Genomic DNA, 7,087 nt, shown 5'->3' on the forward strand with positions numbered 1-7,087 from the left:
ATTGATTTAAGTCAGCTGCTCACTGCACTTTATATAGAAGAAACACACCTAATGGAGGGACATGCAATGCAAGGAGTCATACAGTCACGCTTGAACTTTTACTGTTACAGCTCATTTGGCTCCCCTGATTTCATTTCATTTGGTGGAAATGAAATGAAATGAAATCTCCATCAAGATTTTATTTGCCTGAATCCAAATTACAAATCCAAATTTCATGTTTAGCTGGCACTAGCATTTTGAGATGAAATCCTTACCAACACCAAAATGAGCAAGAATGTAACACTGAACCTTTGATGTTCACACGTACAAAAATGGTTTGCATTAAATTGAACCGTAGAAGTACACATAAATGAAAAACAGAAGGAGGAGCTTCAACATAGGACTTTGTGAAAAGTTCAATCTTAACAGTACAGCAGAGGTTCATAGCAACATAAAATTATCACAATTTAGCCAAGATTACATAAAACTGAAGCTTTGCAGCTTTGCATTACTAGCTCCACCAAGGAAGATTTCCATTGCTTGATTTGCTTGAGGATCCTTTTTTCCTCATTTTTTCATTCAACACCATACTTCTTCCAAAACTTGATGCCCTTTTGCATGTAGAAAGCGGTTTCTTTTATTTTTCCTGCAAACTAACATGAGAAATGGTCTCATACTGTACATGTAAACAGTCATCAATGGAAACTGCAGTTTGTAAGCTATAATGGCGACATTAGCGAATTGTATATTTTCTAATAATGGTAGAAAAAGAGTAGAATTTTACTTGAGATATTGCGTACAATATACTGGTTTGAGAGTACAACAAACAAAAATGGAATTCTATGTTCTGAACTTCCAACTTTGACAACAAGATTAATGTAAATTGCAGATACAATACAAACAAAGCAGATCATAACAACATGGCGATATTGGCTATCTCTTCAGGTGCCCGAGGGGACGTTTACATGTTTATAGCTGATCATACACAAGTAGCAAGCTTCAATTTAGCTTATAGGATATGTGTATTTATCATCTATGGTCACATGTACTACTCACTTTGTTTACACAAGCATGCAAGCAAATATACAAGACAAGCACAATTTAAATTTTGTGCCACAAAGAGAGGTGTGCAAATGTGCCATACAGAAGAGAAATGAACATGTTTTGAGGTATGGAGGAAATACACTCCCAAGGACAGTAGCAGAAATGACCATATTTCTTTTGCCTAAATCTGAACGTATACTATGACGATATACTACTACTAATATTGTTTCAGCGCAGTCTAGTAAAAGGAAGCAGCAAGGAAAAGTAACAACATTTTCAGAGAGCATTTCAAAGAACATTTTCAGAGAACTCCAAGCAAAAGTAATATATCTCTGCAGTTTCATTCCTCAAAGGGAGATAGAACAAAGTAAATCTGGGTCACTACTAGCGCACGATCAGTACATACATATCTACTATTGTTAAATGTAGGCCACGGCTACAATACTACAACAGAAAACGTCATCCATGGCAATGAATATACAACTGAACTTCAGACACTAGCCACCTACACTGCCGTCCTAGTGGGAGAGAGGAGGGAGGTCTAGTGCTCGGTCGTTGCGCCGACGGAGCAGAGTGCAGGCGCGCTGGAGGAGGGCGGGCCGTACCAGAGAGCAGGTCGCACCAGAGGGGAGGGCAGGCCGCGCCAGAGCGCAGGGCAGGTCGCACCCGGGCGGAGGGGAGGGGAGTCCACGAACGGGGCATGTCCTCTGCTACGGCGGGCGGAGCTGGTTTCGGTCGCCGGAGGGTGGACGGGGAGGCGCCCATGTCCGGGGCAGAACATCGAGGAGGCGTGCGTCGCAGGGGGTCGTCGTGTGAGGAGGAGCTGGGCGATGTCAGGGGCACCCTAGGTGGCAGCGGAGGCGCGACGGCGTACCAGAGGTAGGTGACGGGGTCGGGCGCCGGCGCTTCATAGAGGGAGGCGGCGCCGGGGTCGCACGCCAGTGCTTGGTGGTGGCAGGCGGCGGTGGGATCAATCCCGGCCGGATCCGGGGGAAGGAGGCGGTCCGGTGGCCGGATCCGGGGGAGGTGGTGTCGCGGCGGCCGGATCCCGGGGAGGGAGCTGCGCGGCGGCCGGATTTAGGACCGGTGGCGGACCGGTGGCTGGTTCTCGAGGAAGGGGATGGGGTGGTGCGGGAGGTGCGGGACTGGGTGGGTTTTCTTATTTATTTTTCTCCGTGGCTTCGGAAGTTCGGGAACGCCTCTTCGTGCGCTATATAAAGAGCCGTGATCCAAATAACTATTTTAATTTCAGAATTAGAATAATGTTGTCCCATATATATATATAACAACATTATTCTAATTCTAAAATTAGAATAACTGTTTGAATGACTGAGCGCCTATAGGGGCGAGCAAATTGTTCCCGAGATCTCAAAGAAGAAGAAAAAAGCCTGACCAACCGCCCCCCATCTCCGGCGCTATCACTCTCCCCTTGATCCTCAGACCCACCCGCCGCAGGGGACTACCCAACCGTCGCCGCCCCTGACCCTGCGCACCGCCGCCCCCGGAAACCCCAGCCACCCCTGCCCTCGGCAACCCCAGGCGCCGCCGCCCCCGCCGCCGGGCTGGATCCCATGCACAGACGTCAGCCCTAGATCCCACGCGCCATCGCTGTCGTCTCCGAGCTCGCCACCGACGCCGAGTTTCCTGAATCGGTACGCTGCCCGACGCCCATTCCACCACCGCCGACCACCGGCTCGCCCCGCCCCCCTCCTCGATCTACCGCGGCGACGGCCTCCCTGCCTCTGTACAGCGCCTCCCTCCCCTGGATCCATGGCGGCGGCGGCGTCACTCCCCTGGAACCACAACGGAGGCCTCCCTCCCCCTTGATCCACGGCGGAGGCAGCCTCCTCTGCTTCCAGCGCGACCATTCTACTACATGCCATTATCCCGTCCGGTGTCATCCACCTCCTGTCCATTTTGAAGTTCAATTTGTTTCTGCCCAACATGTAGTAGCCTATGTTGCGGCAACTTGATCTTTCTCCAAAACTAGTGTAGCCGCTACTAGTACTATTAACAGTACTGAGTTGTGATTTACTAAAGAAAGAAGCTAAAGTAGAAAGTTCATAGAAAAGGAATGAAAATCACTTCTCCAGATGATGTAGTCTGGGCCTCCCCATGACTCCATCGACACAGGTATCCCATGCTCGACGACATCTCGTTCTGGATGCAAGCTCCGGCGCGGTGGAGGCATGCAGCCTTGTTCCCTTCGCGCACTACATCTTGTGATGCTCGCGCACACCTCGACCCACCGCTACCAGCGACGGCCACCACTTTTACCTTCCTCCACAGGTGTGTTTGAACCGCAGCATAGGGGATTTGAGCCGCCGCCAGCCATCGAGTACGGAGAGGCGTCCAGCCCAGACTTCGTGTCTGCCATCTTCCTCTCCTCACGCACCGGCCGCTGCCTTTCTCTTGCCCGGCGTTGCCTCCTAACCTTCCTCATGGTAGTTTCCTTCATCGAGGATCTTCCCCGGTGGTGGTGAGCCTCCTCCTCCCATGCGTGTGTCAACTTGGTCCAAAAACAGAAAAGCCCCAATTTGGGAGAAATTGCTTGCTGTCCTGAACTACTCTGTTTATTTATCCTCTCAATTTTTATTGATTTCTGGTGCTTTTGGGAGTAATTAGTCAATTTTGTTTTTGGTTGGATGTCATTTCCAATAGATAGAGATGGTTTTCTATAGTTGAATGTCTACATGTTCATTCATATGCTCAAGAAAAATAGTATGGCTGCACACGGTCAACTATTCTTCACCATTTTGTGCAGTAATTAGTATGGCTGGCCATTTTCAGTGGTAATTAGCATGGCTGCAGTCCTCTGTGTCGATTTTCAGCAAGCCAACTTTAGTTAAGTATGCGTGTCGACATGTCGTGCGTGTGCAGACATCTTCAGTTAAGTATGCAGTGTTGCTCAACATGTGTGGACTGCAGTGCGCGCGTGCTCCTGTGTGTTGCTATTAGGTAAACCATGCGAGCCAGCTCGAATCCCCAAAACATGAGGAGCACTGCTGCCAGGAGCATGCTCGCGCAGCTGCCTGTCAAAGCTGACGAGGTCACAAATACATGCGTCGAGAAGTTCCTATAGAGCTGTAGTATTATTCTTCAGAGTTCAGATAACTGAATTTTGGGCTGCTGCTAGAACCTGATGGCCTCCAGCTTGTAAAAGGATATTCAGAAGTTTCTGTAAACAAAAGTTCAAAATTCAAAAGAAAGAGTGTTATGTACTCCTGCGTCTGTCCTAAGTCTGGTGTGATATTAAATTGCATTAAAAATAGGAAAAAGTAATGAGTTCAATTTAAAATAATGGAGAAGTTCGATCTTTATAAACCAAGAAGAAGAAAAAAACCTCATCAATAAAATGTTAACTCTAGATGTTGAGATTTAAGTAAAATGGGTAGATCAAAGAAAATGTTTGGTGTTTTAAAATAATTCTCTCATTCCATTACAAATTTGAAACAAAAAATGTTGTATCTGAAAATAGTTCCTCCTACATGGAGTGTGTTTCATATACGAAAAAAGGAATAAAAATTCAAAGTCTAAAAAGATAAGGAAGTTCAAATTTAAATAAGTGAGTGGTTTGATGTTTATAAAAATAAGTTGTTTGATGTTTATAAAAATCTTAGATTTTTCCTGATACTAAAGATTAAAACCACGAAGTTCAATTTTAAAAAACTGAGTAGTTTAATGGATATTAAAAACTCAGTTTTTTCTCTTTACTAAATAATAAAATCAAAGAAGTTCAACTTTTAAAAAGCATAGCGTTTGATATTTATTTGAAAAACTCAGTTTTTTTTGGTTACTAAAGAATAAGACCAATAAGTTATATTCAAAATAATGAAGAAGTTCTATTAAAATAAACCTAGAAGTTCAAATTGAACGAAGCGGCTCGATGTCTATCAAAAAGTAGGATTTTTCCATTACTAAAAAAATAAAACCAGGAAGTCCAAATTAGAAAGATGGAGAAGTTCGATGATTATATAAAACTCATATTTCCCTCGTTATAAAAGAATGGAAAATAAGAAGTTCAAAAATTAAATAACAAGAAGTTCAATTTTCACGTACCTGAGAGAAGTTCATAAAAAAGGATTAAGAAAATCAGATTAAAAATTCATAAAAAACTCAGATATTTTCACGTACCCAAGAGAAGTTCAGATTGATAACTGTCAGAAGTTCACGTACTACACGGTGTGCATTTTGTATTAAAAAGAATAAAAGCAAAGACTAAAAGTTTATTGATATAAGTTCAAGTCCTCCATCGGAGAAAGTTAAAAAAATATTGTGAGAGAGGTTTATACAAAAGAAATACCATTTGTGTAACACTTGACGAATGGATGAGAAAATTACAAATGAAAAATACGCCACAGAAGTTCAACGTGAAAACAACAGGAAGTTCACCTACTACACTGAATGAATATCAGATGAAAAACTTTTAAAATTGTTGCGAGTATGAAAAAATGATCAACACGGGAAAGTTGTGTGTTTACAACAGCTTTCCATCGGTATATCACTTGCTCAATATCGGTGAGTGGATGGAGAGTTACGAGCAGTGGATGAAGATCTACGAGTAAAAAAACACGTGAAAAACAGAGTGAAGTTCAAGTAGACATGCCGAGAAGTTCAGGTTCTTCACGTGGTGCATTTTCGAAAAATCTATTTCGTGATAAAGACAGAACGAATGATCTCTCCATTTTCGAAATTACTTGAAAACGGCTAGGAATAACAGAAAACCATCAACATGATAAAATTTCGCATTTTCCTTAGCATTTGAACGGTATATTATTTGCCCCATTCCGGTAAAGTTTGTAGAAATTACGGCGAAAATACATTTTTAGCCATTTTTAAAATTGACTTAAAACAGTAAGAAACTGGGAGAAACAATATATACCAAAAAAATCAAATTTCCTCAAGCTTTCCAACGCCATATCATTTGCTGCATTCGGACATACGGTTAAAAAAATAGATACGAACTCGGTGGAACTTGTACTGTTTTATAAATTACTCTTAAACCGTTTAAAATTAGAAAAAACTTTCTACATGTAGAAGTAGCGCATTTTCATAAGCTTTCCAACGCCATATAATTTGCCTCAATTGGATTAGCCGTTTAGAAATGACATCGAAAATACGAACTCTGCTGTTCGGTTTGCGAAATTTTACGATTTTCCAAATTACTATTTAACCATAAGGAATTATAGAAAACTTTCAACATGTGGAAGGAGCGGATTTACGGCAGCTTTCCAACGCCATATTATTTGCCTCATTCTGATAAATGATTTAGAAATGTGATCGAAAATACGATTCACGTTTTTTGTGTGATGAAAAAACAGTTTTCAGAACTGCTCTTTAACCTGGTAAACTGCCCAAAAGTCGGGTTCCTACAGAGGGAAGTTCATGCGTGTAACTCGGTCGGAGAAAGTTGAAAAATTTATTGTGAGAGAGGTTTGTACAAAAGAAATATCATTTATGTGACATTGACGAATGTATGAGGAAATTACAAACGAAAATACGTCACAGAAGTTCAACGTAAAAACAACAGGAAGTTCAACTACTACGCAGAATGAATTTCAGATGAAAAACTTCTAAAACCATCGCGAGTATGAAAAAATGATCAACACGGGAAATTTGCGTGTTTATAGCAGCTTTCCATCGGTATATCACCCGCTGAATTCCGGGGAGTGGATGGAGAACTACGAGTAGTGGATGGACATCTGCGAGCAAAAAAAGCACGTAGAAAATAGTGAAGTTCAGGTAGATACGCTGAGAAGTTCAGGTTCTTCACGCGGTGCATTTTCGAAGAATCTGTTTCGCGATAGAGGCAGAACGTATGATCCCGCCGTTTTCGATATTACTTGAGAACGGCTAAGAATCAGAGAAAACCATCAACATGAAAAAGTTTCGCATTCTCCGTAGCTTTTCAACGGTATATTATTTGCCCAATTCCGATAAAGTTTGTAGAAATTATGGCGAAAATACATTTTTCGCCATTTTCGAAACCGACTTAAAACCGTACAGAATTGGGAGAAACAATACATATCAAAAAGTTTCGCATTTGTTCAAGATTTCCAACGCC

At 42.5% G+C, this 7,087-nt stretch overlaps 1 long non-coding RNA gene across 4 annotated transcripts; it reads right to left on the reverse strand.

The window, feature by feature from the left end:
• Nucleotides 1–304: 304 nt before the first annotated feature.
• LOC125544171 lies at nt 305–4,425 on the reverse strand. Of its 4 annotated transcripts, none has more exons than XR_007299299.1 (2): nt 1,898–4,425; nt 305–632 (listed from the first exon to the last, which is right to left on the reverse strand). It is a non-coding gene; the product is annotated as an uncharacterized LOC125544171 (long non-coding RNA). The 4 variants fall into 4 exon arrangements; XR_007299300.1 differs by having other exon boundaries at nt 1,629–4,425; XR_007299301.1 differs by having other exon boundaries at nt 1,533–4,425.
• Nucleotides 4,426–7,087: the final 2,662 nt, after the last annotated feature.

The sequence above is a fragment of the Triticum urartu genome, chromosome 3 (assembly GCF_003073215.2).
Source record: "Triticum urartu cultivar G1812 chromosome 3, Tu2.1, whole genome shotgun sequence".
NCBI lineage: Eukaryota > Viridiplantae > Streptophyta > Magnoliopsida > Poales > Poaceae > Triticum > Triticum urartu.